The sequence below is a fragment of the Oryzias melastigma genome, linkage group LG1 (assembly GCF_002922805.2).
Source record: "Oryzias melastigma strain HK-1 linkage group LG1, ASM292280v2, whole genome shotgun sequence".
NCBI lineage: Eukaryota > Metazoa > Chordata > Actinopteri > Beloniformes > Adrianichthyidae > Oryzias > Oryzias melastigma.
This window is the reverse complement of record NC_050512.1, coordinates 24,588,366-24,604,675: the sequence shown is the minus strand read 5'-3', so window position 1 is coordinate 24,604,675 and position 16,310 is coordinate 24,588,366. Positions and strand designations below refer to the sequence as shown.

The 16,310-nt window shown below is 37.1% G+C and overlaps 1 long non-coding RNA gene across 1 annotated transcript in view; it reads left to right on the top strand.

The window, feature by feature from the left end:
- The window catches only part of LOC112157318, an 18,560-nt gene extending 2,742 nt beyond the window's left edge, over positions 1-15,818 (top strand). Inside the window, exon 3 of the long non-coding RNA XR_002921133.2 lies at positions 14,599-15,818. This is a non-coding gene — a long non-coding RNA (uncharacterized LOC112157318). The remainder of the gene's footprint in view (positions 1-14,598) is intronic.
- The last annotated feature ends 492 nt before the right edge of the window (positions 15,819-16,310 follow it).

The following is a 16,310-nucleotide window of genomic DNA, read 5'->3' as shown; positions in this document are numbered from 1 at the left end:
ATGTTGAAAATTTCAGACCTAATAGCAACTCTCTAGAACCCACCAACAAGCAATTAAAATTACTAACGCACAAGTCACCTCACAATAACTTGTCTTAACTCTTCAAGACTGTTTTTTCAGTTTCTTTTTGTAAGTTGCTTTGTGAAATACCTTTTGGAAAGGTTATAGTAGATACACATCATATACATCTTTGAGGAACCACGTTAGCCCTTTAACAACGGAGGTGTCGCTGGCAACAAATTAACGGCGTGAAGATGTTTTTCTCCGCCTCAGAATCCACTGGAATTTTGCTAATTATGTGAACAGTTGAAGAGTTACTGTAGTCTAAAGAATCTCAGTGTTAAAGGTTTAACTAATATTTGTCCAGTAGATTCAAGTTAGTTTGAGTAAATGAGCTGTATTGTGGGCCAAACTCAGAAACGTTGTTCCTCAGGGCTCTGTTCTTGGTACCTTTTTATTTGTTCTTGTGTTTGTTCTAATTTATTTTTGTAAGATTAGACCAGACTATTTTTTTGTATTTGAGTTCTCTTAAATCTTTACACTGTATCCAATAAAAAATAAAGTAATTGTGGATTTTACTAGTTTGTATTTTTGTGTTGAAGATTCTCAGTCACTGGCTGCAGTTACATAATCTTCAACACAAGAATTTCCACAATCAGCTAAAGCTCAACTAAACTTAATTTAACAACTAAGAACTCAACAAACTCAACAAAAACTCAACAACTAAGAGTACTCAGTCCTGGGAAAATGGAATTAAAGCGAGAATAAGCTACAAACCAGCAAACACAGTTGGTTGTTAGTTGGTGCACCAAACTAAACAACTAAAATTAAAAGCTGTGATAACTCTAAAGTTTTATAAACAACAAACCCTCTAAGTTAATTTTCTGTCCTCTTCCTGTGAATACTATAAATTCTACAGCTCAGCCAATCAGGTTGCTGGGAGCTAAAAAAGGAGTTGTGGCTAAAGACACCTGGCAACACTCCAATGAAACACTATGCAGTATAAATAAACTCAGTCCCACTGTAGCTATTTATTTTTTTATAGTTTCATCAATTAGACTGAATATCCAAGACAGTTGTAAATAGTGATGAGACGTTTGAGTGTGTGTGTGTATATATATATATATATATATATATATATATACACACACACACACAGAATACTACATAATACATGTTTTACATACTTTCTTCATTTTGATAATAGTTTTATTCACAGGGTTTCTACAAAATGCCACACACTTCAAATTCATACAGACTAATATTTTTGAATCCAGTACATCTCCTACTAGAGCACATGAGGCTTCAAGAAGCTTTGCACTGGCGTGAACCATTTGGATGAAAGGCTTCAATGCTTCATGAAGCTTCATGTGCTCATCACTAGTCATAAAGGACTTCATAACAACTCCATTCACAAACACAATCTTCCACTGATAGGCTGACCGCCCGACCTCTATGCTGTGGTCGCCCGTCTTCGCTGGAAATTAATTTTCATGAACTGTTGTTAGTTTTTATTTTAAAAAGGGGTGTGGCCTTAAGGGACAGCATTACAATTGAGCCTGTTCCAATAACTGAGGTTTGTCTCACCCAGCTAATCATTATTGAGAAGATAGGGGTTTGATGATGTCATATCCTGCCTAAAAAGTGACAACAATAAAATAGAAATGTATAAAAAAAGATCTAAAATCAGCATTATTTGATTAACTTATCAAGAATCACTCTTTAATTGACAAAACCCAAATAAAATAAGTTCATAAAGGATGATAAATGTTTGCAAAAATATAAACTTGCGGCAATCTTAGAGACAAAATCAGTTTTTTGTTATTTTAAAGATAACAAAGAACATCTATGACTGATGACTTTTTCCCACCAAGAATCTGATTTTGATCTTTGATCAGAAGAATTTCCTGTATATTTTAATCAGAGAAAGCCCTGATCCATAAAAATGATGAGGTCATTCCTCTCCAGGTTATGATGCAACCGCAGCATCAGCCCCTGAGTGGTGGCTGCACCCACAGCCTGACATCACGGGTTTCGTTTTCTGGTTTATTTACAGTGTGCTGGAATAATGTAATCGCTTTATGACACCAGAGGGCAAATTTAGTGAGATGAAAGACATGCAGAGCTCTAAAACACTTTGTTTATACAACACATTTCCTCATTTTCACACCTTTAGAGTCCATGGAATTCTACCTTTAGAAAAAAATGACAACATTTCTGCAATGGCTGCTGTCATCTCTCCAAATAGCGACTTTTTGAGGTCCTATTTTCCATCCTACCCCCTCTACTCTGTGGTCACGCTGCCCCTGGACTCATTTGCACTTTTGTTTTTTGCATTTTCCTACCTCGTGTGTCACTTGTCTTTCATTATTGTTGGCAAAAAAAGGGATTCTCCTGAATGTTCCTCAAAACTGAAGAAGGGTGGCCAGCAGGGGGCGACAGGCAGCAGCCAAACTCATCTCTGTGTTTTTGGCACCGCCTGAGCTTCTGCTTTAACCCTGTTTTAACGCCTGAGGAAGCTGCTCCTCTCCACGCTTTACGCCAAAACGGTGATGCAATCACACAAAGTAATCTCTAAAGTAAAGCACAGCCAGCTGGGCTGTGAAAGGCCACAGCTTTCCTGCAAATGAACAACGTAAAACATTGTCAAATTCATAAAAAATGGGGGGACAACAAAAAACAACAATTTACAGCTTTTTTTTGTTCCATTTAGAAAAAATGTTACAATAAAAAAATCTTCCCCTTTATATATATATTTTTGGGTAAAATAATTTTAAAAAGACATCATATATTTTTGCAACCTGTTTGCATGACAAACTATTATTGAGAGAAAATGATGACAAATGAGAGAAAATTCAGATTTTTATTGTTGTCTTGGTAACTTTTAAGAAGAAATCAAGTACACACTTACTAAAACCCCCAAAACAATAACTACCATATTTTTCTGAGATCAATTAGCAATTTTTTTTTTTTTTTTTTTGCATAGTTCGGCTGGTTATGCAACTCATACTCAGGGACATAGAAGTGAAAACGTACATATACCTCGTAGGCGTCTGAAACCAGTACTATTCTTTTTTTAACTTGCGTGTCTCTTTAGGGGCTCTGTACGTATGTGTGATTAAAAAAAAAAAAATGAAAAAAACATTAATGTGTTCGTAATTTTCCCACTGAGAGCCGCTAGGGGACACTGTAAGTGTCTCTGTATTTGCTATAGCACTGCAGAAGAAGAAGACAACACTGGGCTTGGCGGAGTTGCTCCAAGGCAACGCAGACAATGAAAAATTCAACGGATTTGATTATTTGAAATGATGTAAAGAGCGTAGTTGACTTCTTAGCTTACCTCAATTGTTAATATGTTGTGCTAATATATTAGATTCTTTCTTTGAATCAAATATCAAACTTTATCAAATCAAACTTTATATATAAAAAGAAATTCGAACACTTTCGTAGCTCGAAGTGCTTTACAATTAAAACAAAGATGCAGGAATTCAAAATAAAACCTAACCCACCCATTACCCTCCATTTGCACATACATCCCATGACCCCCACACACAGTAAGTACTTGTAAATGTTAACTTCTAAAAGAAACTTCATGGCTCTGCTGTGAGGAAACCAGGAGCCAGTCGGCCACAGGAACATCGCCACAGTGCCCACCCAGACTAGCACAGCAATGGGGTGAGCAATACTGGATCCCAGCTGCCCCAGACGGGCAAGAACCACGATAATGACCACCGACAAGCTGACAAGCCCTGGCAGAAAGGATCCCCACAGGAAACACTGTGGCTAAAATAATAATAATAATAAAAAAAGATGAAATTAAGTAAATAAAATGTGTGAAGATACATAAAAAGAAAAATACAATTAAATACATAGAACAGATTAAATACAAAAAATATAAATTAAAATTAATATAGATAGATAAAATTGTCTAAAAGCAAAATTAAGCTTCTTGTTATAAACCTTGAGTGAACCATCAATATAATGTATCTATTATAGTTATGATTTTCCTTTCAAGATAAAACATTAGTGTTTTTGTTCCCATACATTTCTTCCAAGAGTGCAATTTGTACTCCAGAACGTCTTACATATGATTTATGTCTTCCTTATTACACCAGACCTTCCAATTGTAGCCTGTCTCCAATTGACGCCGATTTCCAATACCAGGCAGGTCTGACATGCTCGTTAATGTTAGACGCCGGTCTCTCGTAGTGACTGGGATTCTGGGATTCCACCTTCCACTGGCCGTGCAGTCATGCAGACGCTGGTTGTTTGTGGTATTTGTGTTGTGATCCAATGTAGCGATAGTCAAGAAACACTCATTTGATTAAGTGTTTAAACTTCATGCAGTGGTATACGCCAAAGAACACTGTATGAGAGAGCAGAAAAACAACCAGGAAGAACTGGAAGGCCGTAACACCGGGAATGCCGCAAAAGTGATGCGTGATATTGAAACGTTGGCTGCAGAAAAAGACGATATCCTGGTAGATTTACAAAGAAAGTGAGTGACAAATTAGAAAAAGTAGTTTTAAGATGGATTGTTGAGCAAAGATGAAAGTTATGTGAATCTCCTGGAAAATAATTTGCATGAAAGGGAAGAGGATTTTTGATACAGAGATTTATGATGATTCAAAGAGAAAAGAAGTTCTCATTAATTATTTGAATAAATCCAGAAACGTTCATCATTGTCTGCATTTCTTGACCACATTTCACAGCAAAATGAACTCATTACTCATCATCATTCTGTCTATGATGGAATAAATGCCAATAGTCGCCAATAGACCATGTGTCAAAGTCAAGGCCCGGGGGCCGGATCCGGCCCTCCAGGTAATCATATCCGACCCTCCAAATCATTATATTGTATTATTAATTGCCCAATGTTATCGTATTTCTAACTTGTATAATTTTGACAAAACATATTTTCATGGAGAGTAAAATATTGAAAGTTATTTAACCCTTTAACACCTGAGGCATCGTCTGTGAGACTTAAACACAAAATCTTTAACAGATTGTAACTTTTAAACTATTTACACAATCAAGGTAATTCCAGTAGATTCTATAGGGGAAAAGCGTCGTGAGAAACTACCGGAATTCCTTCAGAATCTACTGGAATTACCTTAATTAAACACTGGAGCTCCAGGTAAAATTTTAATTTTTTAAAATTTTTAATATTTAGCTTAATAAATGTTTTTCCTAAGGTGTGTTTTGGATTTTGGCCCCCTGTTTGATTGAGTTTTACACCCCTGAAATAGACTGTTATAAATGCCAGGTCGGCTGCCAACATTTTTGGAATAAACGCCAGGGGCTACTATTGGAAAATATACAGTAGCAATTTTTGGGTTCTGCCACTTATGGTCGTTTTCTGTGAATATTTTTTTGAAATTTATGACAAATTATCAAAATATTGAAAGTATAACACCATAATATTTTTCTTGGATTTTTGCTTTGGAATATGTAGAACCCAACAGATGTCAAAGTAGGTGTGCTGTGTTTTTAAACTGCTTTAGATGTCTGCGAAAAGAATCTGTGGAAACTACTTATTTTAATGCGTCTTTGAGCTGCTTCCTTAGAGAAAACAGACTGAGTGGGAGCATTGATGTCCTCCTCCTGAACATCTTCATTTCAGGCTTGATAAGACTTCAAGGCAACATGCAATTAATAACACGTCTGTTGTTTTATCCATGCAAATGAGCAGATGACCCTTCATTCCAAACGGCTTGTTGCCTGTCGTCGTTCAGCGCCGCTCTTTAAGTACACCCGCAGGGATGTGCCATTTTTGGGCGAGATGTTTCCCTGTTTTTGCAGACGGTGTAAAGAATATAAACACTTCTGCCTGTCGGGGGGAAAAAAGAGAAATTTTGGCATCTAATCTGAGGCTGCACATTGCACTGATGGTTCTTTGGTGTTCAGCCACCAGAAATAATGTTCACTTACTAATGTGATGCAACAAGGTACGAGAGCTTGCATCACCAGCAGAGGCCCACTGATGTTCAGACTGTATTTAATTTGGGCACAAAAGAGAGAAATTTGATCAAAATAATGACAGATATGACACACGTTTGGCTATACCTCTAAAATAATTTATTAGAAAAGTTAGAAAATAAGTTGGGTTCTGTTGTTGATGGTAGTTTAAGTGAATGGTTTTCATTAATTGTGCTGTTTTTAAAAAAAAAGTTGGTTCCCTCAGGCTGCTCAAGCTTTATTTTTTAGTTCTCTTTAGTTCTCTTGACTATGGACTTAATCATCACTCGTCCCTCAGCTTTATCTGAATGAACTCTTAGATTCGTAGTTGTAGAAGCTAATTTTTCTTTAACTGTTCTGGTATTGCCTGTCTGTCCTGGGATAGGATCTCTCCTTCATGTGGGAATCCCTAAGGTTTCTTCTTTTTTTCCTGACTCAGGTTTTTTTAGGAGTTTTTCCTTACCGGGAGGGAGGGTCTAAGGGCAGGGATAACCAGTTTATTTAGTCTGTTTAGTTTTTAACAATTGTTTATATTTTGAAGCCCAATGAGGCAAATCTCTTTGTGATTTTGGGCTATATAAATAAAACTGAATTGAATTGAATTGAATTTAGTGATACCAAGATATCAACAGACCCATAAATGATCAAATCTGCTATTAACTACTCTATTAAAGCATCAGTTACTACCTAATAAATGAGAAAATAAAAGTGCATGTGTAATTTTTTGATATTTTTGGTTATTAGGTGAGTTACTCCAGTGTGCCAAAATGCCCCACAGCATATTGAACTGCTCCATTGGTCACATGACCACGGGAGCCGCAAGTTGTCCATGTTATGCAACAACACGAACAGCATGGGTAAGTGATTTTAGAAAGAAGGGTTTTGTATTTTTTCACTTTATAGTTATTACCTTGCCAGTTTTTGATGGTATTTGGTTTTAGGAAAACTAATAATATGCGTAAGAAAAAACATTTGATCAAAAAGAAATCACCAGTAATCTGTACTGGTAATTAGTATCAAATATTTAACCAAAAAGTAATCTGTATCATATCAAATCTTAAAAGTGTGGAATTGCCCATTGCTCAGCTGTGTTTCCATTACACAAATGCGCAAAACTTTATCAAAATTCCCGAAATGTTGAAAAAACTTAATTTCGTAATTACACTGTTTTCATTAAATCATAATTATAAAGGAAAAAACTGACACAATAAGTCAGTCAAAACAAAGTGATGGATTTGAACAAAACTTTGATTTACAGGAAATACACACAAATTTCTGCCACAACACTAGTGCTCATCATCATCTATCAAAGGAGACGTCGGCGTCTTATTCAGACCGTGGAGCGGCAAGCTTCATGGGAGCGCCTATGGATAAAGCGATTTTGGGAAATCATGATTGGTGATTTTATAAAGGAGATGTGGATACAACAATTCCACATGACACACTCGAGCTTTGTGATGCCTTGGTCACTGCACAGTGGTGCAGTCACTGTTGGTCACGGGATTCATTTAATAAAAAAATAAAAAAAAGTGAAAAAGTGTTTCAATTGCAGTTTTGCAAAATATGCCAATCTCCAAGGGCAAAAATTTATTTTCAATAAATGCAACTTTTTTTTTAATTCTTCTGCTTCCATTAGGCAAATTTATTAACGCAAATTCAATTTGGGCAATTTCATAGTCAATGGAAACGCAGCTGCTTCCTCAGTTCATGACTGGTATCTGTTTGCTTGGTCAGATCAGCCGTACCACGATAAACCTTTAAAGATTCTTGAGTAGTTGAGGAATCGTCAGCAGACTGGAGAATGGATCTGGCTGTGCAGGAATGGAGGAACTCCATAGTTATCTAGACTGGAACAATAACCTCTAACATCACCTGTAGGTTTTTGAAAAGGTAATAATGACAACATATTGACCAGAGTTTACCCCGCCCACCTCAGCATCATTCCAGAAATGGACCATTGGACGGGCAAAAGTTTAATGAGTTTTGCCAATCAAAAACACATCACTAATGATGCCCAAATATGAGCCCTAATAAAATATAAACGGCTGACTAAAAAAAAAAAATAAAAAAAACAAGTAATAAGCATCAAACATTCTGAAACTGAACTGTACTAAACTTAAATTAATTTTAGTTTCTAAAAAAGTGGACTTTTTTATTATCAATGGCACATTGTTCCCCAAATAAACCAGCCTCTGGTGGTCTCTTGAAGAACTGCAACATTTTTAGCCAGTTTGGTTTCAAACCCAGACTTGGTGTAAGAATGCTGAAAAAATGAATGAAACAAAAAATTTAAAGTAGGGAAATGCAGGAATTATTATTATTATTATTTTTTATTAATTCTGAATTCTTATTAAGCATAAATACTACTCAAATCCTGTGTAAAAGTGAGGCAAAAATTCCCCTAGAATATACATTTTGACCAAAGTTTCACAGTGGACTAACTATTTAACTGATTGATTGGTCTGGTAATAGCACAGCTCTAGTAGCAATAAGTGGTGTAAATGGAGCATTTTGATACTTGCGTGTCGTCCTGCCATGTATTCCTGAAGTGCTAATTGCAGCCTTTTGTAAGAACTGCGACTCCTGCTTTGTTGCCTTTTGATGTGACTACACTCATTACTCTCTCTTTCAAGACCGCGCTCCAGCCATGCATGGCACGCTGTTGTCACTGGTGGCCTTTGAAAACACCGCAGAGGCATTCATTGTTTTGTACTGTTTGTGGCCCCTCACTGTATGTGGGCTTCATAATCTATAGTGACACCGGCGGTAGAGTTATGCGTCACGTCAAAACCTGATGCTTAGGAAAAGTCATGAGAAAAGGGAGGGACATTTCCAGAAAAAAGTGATTCTTAACTTTTAGTTTTTGTAGGATCAAAGTTTTTTCACCTGTTAATTAAGACACTGCGATAATAATGAATACATTTCATTCCCTTTCATTAGTATTAGAAACGTGTCCTTCATTTAGGGCAAATACCCATCAAATTGACATTAGTGGTAAATTAGTCATACATTTTAGAGGACAAAGTTTATTTACAATCTTGTACGTTTTTTGTTTCATAATCATTTTTTGCATTAATAAGAAATACTGTTTATTGTAAATAAAAAGAGGTTTTGTTTTTATTAACTTAGTGTCAAAAGGTTGTTTTAAAAGTGACTTGAGTCCTCTCAACGCATAGAAACGCCAATGGGCGGGGTTACATTTGTAAACACTCAGAATACTTGGTCTACAGAAAATGTAACCCCTCTTTAGAGAACTGATTTATTTACATATGAACAATCAGCCCACGGCTGATGATTTACTTTAAAAAAATTATGTATAGCTAATATTTAGACTGTTTATTACATATACAGTATTTATAGCAGTCTCATGGCATATTAAAAATGTCCCATATTTAAAATTCTACAAAGATTTGTCCTAAATTTGATTTATAAGATCGTCGTATAAACCAAACTTCGCAAACTCTTTTTTTTCCAGCGTATAATTCCACTGTACAGCATCTGGCTCAAAGCTGTAAAGCTTCATATCTCCAATATTGCTCGCTGTTTTTGTTGCACCGGTGATGTTAGGCTGCGTACACACCAGGCTAAGTGTGGTGCCTTCAAGAGCGAGCCAAACGTGGATTTTTGAATGCTCTGTTAGCTTATGGTGTTCACGCTAAGGCTGTCACAAATGATTATTTTGATAGTCGACTCATCTCCGATTATTTTTTCTGATTAGTCGACCCATCGAGTCATGGGTAAACAGGATGTAAAACTCACATCTTAACCATCATTAGCTTTAAGCTACCTACAAATAAAAGCAATTAAGATGATAGTTTATTAAACCTTTAATAAATCATGCAACTTCTTTCCTTCACTCGTTTCTGGTATTAAAACAAGATTAAATCAAATGAGGTCGGCATTTGAAAAAAAAAAAAAAAAAACTTTTTTCACAAATGATAAAGTTTTAGTCTCACTGACTCAAATATAAAAAAGTGATTTTTTTTGGTGCTGAACGCTCACAACTTTGTTCAACATTACCTCACTCTGACTCCATATAATATAAAGTAACGACTAATCGACTATTAAATTAGTCGTTGATTAGTCATCAATAAGTCCAAGAGTCCAAGAACAGTTTTAATAACTTGAACAGTGATGCAAGAACATGAGAAATTTGCACCTGTAAGCCCAAAGTGCACATATAGGTGCGTTTACTTTTTTATTTAAAGTGGTTGCTTGAACAAGCATTTCTGTGCCCGTTGGGAAGCTAGCATTAGATTCGGGCTTTGAGCTAGAGGGAGAGCACAGATGGATGATGGGAAGGGGGCGGGCTTACTCTGTGCCAATAGTCCCGCCCACAATTTTCAATTTCAATTTCCAATTATCATATTGTAAATGAGGAGATCAAACATGTTCATAAAGAATGTTTTATTTATTTATCTTTTTATAAATAAAATATCTGAAAGCTCAGAAAATTAGCGTGCACATAAACATTGGCACCGTCAGAACTTGCCTCCGCCTCCTCCGCATGCTTTTCCAAGTCCCTCCTAACTTTACTCAATTTTTGGTTTTGTTGAAATCTTGAAAAAAGTAACAGTTTGTAGAAAAATGCTTTTACTTCATTTTTGTGCTCCCTCAAAGAGAAAAATGGTAAAAAGTTGTCCATGCGGTGATCAGTCGCCTGTTGGCACATCAAAGATTCCCAAAGGCTGTCGGGTTTGGGTGATTAGTGTCCCACGAGTGGTGCCGGCTGCTGGCGTGTCTTTGAGGAGAGGAGAATCCAGGTGAGCTCGTGACCACTGGCATGTTAGAATCAGTTTAATTGGGCTCTGTTTGATTTTCTCTGACAACAACCGCGGCCCCCCCACTGCCCTCAAATGCTCCCACTGACGGGGGAACAAAACACAAGTTTCTCCTCCTGCTCCTCCAAACTTACCGGCAGAGCTGTGACTTGTCGGAGTTGACAGTGACCCCGCTGCTGGACTGAGGCGAACGACTCAGGAACTCCTTTGATGTGTCACTGACTCGCCTTTGGTCTGCCTCTTTAAAGAGCTACACTTTAGTCTTTCTGGACGAGCAGCTTCAAAACAAACTGACACCTGCAGTTTGCTGAGCCGCCGCCGCCGCCACTACCACCGCTGCAGCCAGGGACTCTGCAGCGGAATTCCTCCCCTTTAAAAAAAAAACTCTATTTTTAATTCATAGAGTGAGTAGTAAAAAAACAACTTTTATGCTTTTTTAATGGAAGGTGACACCTTCCACATAAAAAATGTTTAAATAACTAATAGAATGTTGACCAAAAAAAAGTGTCAAATAACGCATTATTTTTGCTCAAGAAATTTGATCCCTTTTAAATTTTCATGGAATTCATTTAGACTTTTTTTCCATTTAATCATGCATCTGAGAACTTTATTTTGAAAAAATCATTTTGATTTTACTGTTAAAAAATGTTCATACTTGTGTCAATTATTAGCTAAACCCATACATTCTCCAGTTCTTCTCATTATCAGAAAAGTGTGTAACTAGTCGTGTTTCCATTAACTCTGAAATTTCGAAAAACGGAATTTCGATATTAAATTATCCTAATGGAAACACCACAATTTCGAAAAAACTCGCCTTTTTCGAAATAAAGTTTTTGCGCTTAGAGGAGGTGGTATTTGGGCCGTATCGAAACAGTAGTTTTTCGAAAAACTGTAATGGAAACACTTTTTTCGAAACAAACGAGTCACGTGACCATTAACCGGATATGACGTTTCGGACTGGAAGCAGGAAAAGCTGGTCAAATGCGCTTTTTCACAGCAACTGGCTGCCTTGAGCACCGCACAGCTCATCAAAAGTTGAGCGTGTCATGCGAAAATGCTGAATCCACAGCTCTTCGGTGAATTCTTCAACCACGATTCCCCAAAACTGTTTGACTCTACGTCGCTCCCACGTTTAAGGAGCCTGCCGCTCCAAGGCTCGGATCAGACGTAGACGTCTTCTCTGATGGGAAGGATGAGAGCTAGCTCCGTGGCAGAAATGTGAATGAATCTACTGCACATGAAAATAGTGTTTATATCCGTCGTCATGTTTTTTTAATGACTTATCGCGGGAATTACTTCGAGTTTTTCGCATAATCATGGTTTAATGGAAACGCTGTTTTTTCGAAACATTGTTTTATCGAAATTCTAGAAATTTCGAAAAAGTTTTGCGCAAAAGTGTAATGGAAACGCAGCTATTGTTATATCCTTCTTCAAAATGTTTTAAAAATGTGAGGTAACTGGAGCCAGGTCAGTTCACCAGATAACCACTAGGTGTCCTGTTACACAATCCAGACACTTTTGTATTCACACTAAGATGGCCAAAACAAATCGCTACTCCCCGGTTTCCAAAAGATCACAGTCAGATCATCTAAGGTTGTTGTTACTGTTTGTGTATTTTGTTGAATGGTCTTGATGTGGATGTTCCACCAATTTCCCAACTAGTTGGTTTCACCCAATTCTCCAGTTTGGGAAATAACTTGATGACAAGAAAGTAAACAATAATTAATGATTTAAAAAAAGTTTGGCTTGAGACCATTTCATTATAAATTAGTTTGTGACTTCACACAGTTCTTTCAACACAATCTTCAGCTCAGCCGTCTGTTATCTGACACATTATCTGCAATGGGCGAAGACCACAGAAAAAAGTCACATTATTTACCTTTGGAAAAAGTCTGACAAAAGAACTAAATTTAAAATTAAATTGTTTCCAGTTGTCTTCTGGTTATAATTATGCAATTTTTAAGTAACATTAAAAAACCTGTGTTGTTTTATAGGACATAGTCTCTGCAGAGCGACAGGAGTTCATTAGAAATTTGCCTCTAACTTTTGGAGTGGTCTGTTGATGTGGAGCGACCCCGCCCCACTTTCCTTTACAAGTGAATGAATGAATGAAATGGTTTATTTCAAGCAATCAGGTCACAATACATGACATAACATATTAGTGAATCACAAGTAGATCGCTTGAAAGGGAGTGGAAGGAAGCGAACTTATATAATCCCACCCCACAATTGGCGAGAGCTCTCAGTTTACGCTCTCCCCCATTAGCTAACAACTCCTCATACCCCCAGCCTATCATTACTAGTCTGAAAAAAGAAACATGGTTAATAAATTGAAACTGCAATGGAAAAAAGCATAGTTAAAATAATGTAATAAATTAGCAAACAAAATACCATGAATATATTCAGACTGGAAAAGTCTGTTAGTCCAGGCCGAGTCCTGAACCTTGCTCTTGGTCTGTATTCAGACTGCCTTTGTACTGGACTTTTCTGTTTCAAACCAAAGCTTGTAAACAAAAACATGTAACTAAAGCTCTCTTTAGCTATGATCCAAGAAATATGAGGGCGGGACAAAGCAATGAGTGAAAGAATAATGGAAGGGTTGCTTTTCAATCCATGTTGGGATTGTTCATTTATTCAAGCTTTATATTTCGCTGACCAATTTTGAACATCTATTAACGTCAGGTACAACAGTTTTTATTTGCTACGTCTTTGGTATGCTCTATGTTTACATCCCACAAGGCCCATCTATGTTGGCTGATTTGGTCCAGTTATTCCACTTTGAACACAGAACTTATTGAGACTGAGGAAACAGAGCGAACCGTCCAACTAGAAACGAACCAAAACCCGGGTCTGTTTGGTTGTATTCAGACTGAAAATTTGTTCTGAATTTTTGGGGGACACAAACGTTAAGTGAACCAAATGTGTCCAGTCTGAATACACCCTAAAAACCAACAAGAATGACCAGGTGTGTTTGAAAATGTACAGGAAAATCTAGATTTAAAAGTGCGCTAAAAAAGTAAGTTGAGCCTATACTTTCAAAATAAGATCAATGTAAAACATACCTCAATTTAAAAAAAGTCAAAGTATTAAAACCTTAATTGTTTTAGCTGTTACTTTGACAGGTTCATTCACTACAGTTTGTCCTGGATTTGCTTGAATTATATGTGAATTGTTGGAACAGTTAGTTTTATGTCAAAGAATTTATGCAATAAAAGCGCAGAGCTTTACAGATTAGTCAATTCCAAACACATCACTTCAACTTTAAACTTTTAAATCCTTCCTACAACCATCCAATTTACGGTCATTATTATTTCCATGACTGCTTTGCTGCTAATTGGAGCCGTTTGCTTTTATAAAGTGGTGATAAGATGAAGTAGAGCGCTGGTATTTGGGGTGCCGCTGCCTCACTGATGCGTCATGCTTGCTGGACATTTTACCATTTAAAGAGGCCAATTAGGCCTGCAGACCTCCCTGCTCATCACATGCCGATCAGGTTGAGGGCACAAACAAACACACCCAGGGCCCTATTATTCTCACACACTCTTCAAAGCCACTGGGACAATTCCTGCCTTAGTAGTTGTGCATTGCCAGACTGTCACCGCATTTTTCATTTTTGCATTGAAACATCTAATTGTTTGCTCTGATTGGCATCACAGGTTGCAAATTTTATTTAAATGATGTATAAGTTTATGTTGTAAAAAAGTTCCTTTGACTTACGGGAAAGAAAAACCTTGAGCTTTTTTAGCATATTTTTAAAATTAGAACAGAAATGAGAAACAAATGTGAAGAAGCCAAAAGTATTATTTCTCAACTTTCAATTTTTCCTCATCAAAAACACTGATAACTCTGGTTCTTTGAAGGTTTTCTGGGGGATTTCCAGGCTTTATCCCCTCCTCTGCCCGTGGGTTGTGGAATCTGCCCTAAATGAAGGCACATATTTCTTCTGAGGCCTGGACGGGCCCGGTGTCGGGGTGTTTTGTGCCGCCCTGTCAGTTGTTGTTCATGAACCAGCTTGAAGACAGATCAAAGCGTTTTCTCTCCCGGAGCTGGAATCTGGTCCGTGAGACTCATGGACTCCTTCACATCAGCTGAGGATCTGACCATGTCCTCTGCTCTCACCAGGCATCACTGTGCCGGACCACCACTGTTCAGCTTCTCATTCAATGAAGGCTTCATGCAGTATTTTACACTCTGGTTGGTCTTGTAGATCAAGAGTCCCCTGGAATTTGGATCACTTGGTACTAGGCTGCAAAAACAAAAAGCACAACTTAAGATCTGATTCCTATGGACATTTTATTTTGGAAAACTGCTGGCTTCTCTCCACCACATCTGCCTGTGACTTGGACACATGTCAGGTCGTTCACCTCTGTCAATTCTTAGACAATCTTCCAACTGCCATGACTCTTCATCTGTTTATACAATCAAAAATCCACTCAAATAAAACTATATAAAAATCTAAAAATCTAATTTTTAACATTTACTTTGTCATGATGAAAGATATAAAGAAGATTTAGATTGAAACCTGCTTCTCTGAGAACTTCTTTTTTCAAGTCGTGGTGAATCAGGAGTAGATAAATTTATAAGATTTAAAGTCGTAATTTAAAAAAAATGTGTTTGTAAACTGTTGTAATATTTTGAGTAGAACACCAGATTTTTTTTTCTTTTAAATGAAAATGTGTTTTTTCTTTGAGATCGATTTATTGCGACAGTTATTGCCGCTCACCAAAACCACTCTGCATAATGTGCAGCGACCAACTCTCTAACATTACAAAAAAAGTGTAATATGAATAAAACAAAAATAAAACTTAATAGAAAAAAAATCAGTAAAATAAGATTAAAATAAAATAAAATATGTGCTTAGTGTTTGCGGTACACAATATTCACATGTGCAAAGTAGGGATATAGTCCATAATATTTCACCTATAAAGAATACCACTGAGCTGATGAAATAATAAATGGTCATTTTGCTATCAAGATCTTTAGACCCCATGGGGTCAATTGAGAACAATAGATGATTTTGGAGATGTAAGCAATTCTCTAATCATGAAAACCTTAAGTTTAGCTCAAGTGATCAAAATGCCATTGTTAATTTTAGCTTAGTTTGTTGGTTTAAAATAAAATAAAATAAAAACATGCAGGTGAGGACTTCTGGGTAATGTTGTTACATTTTTAAATATTTTTCTTTTTTTGACATTTTGGGCCACCAGCATGTAAATCTCTGTAAACCCCCTCCACCCCACAGAAACTTGGCCTCCTGCAGCCTCTCACTGCTCCATCTCCACCATATCATCCCCTCACACACACACAGCATCATAATTAGGCCGTGTACAGACTTCCTGATAACGTGTACAGTTTATTTTCTGACTTAATTCTTTATCAGATGCATCGATCGTGGAGCTCGTTGACGGATCTGTGGCGGCTGTCTGGAGAGCAGCGATAAGCCTTTTGGTTGAGAGGGTGTCGTGTGTGTTTCAGTGCAGCTCGACCTGGGTGCACAGCCTCTGTGGAGAGGAGGAGGTAGTGTGTGTGCGTGAATGTGTGTTTGTGTGGGGGGGGGCAACCATGGATTAGC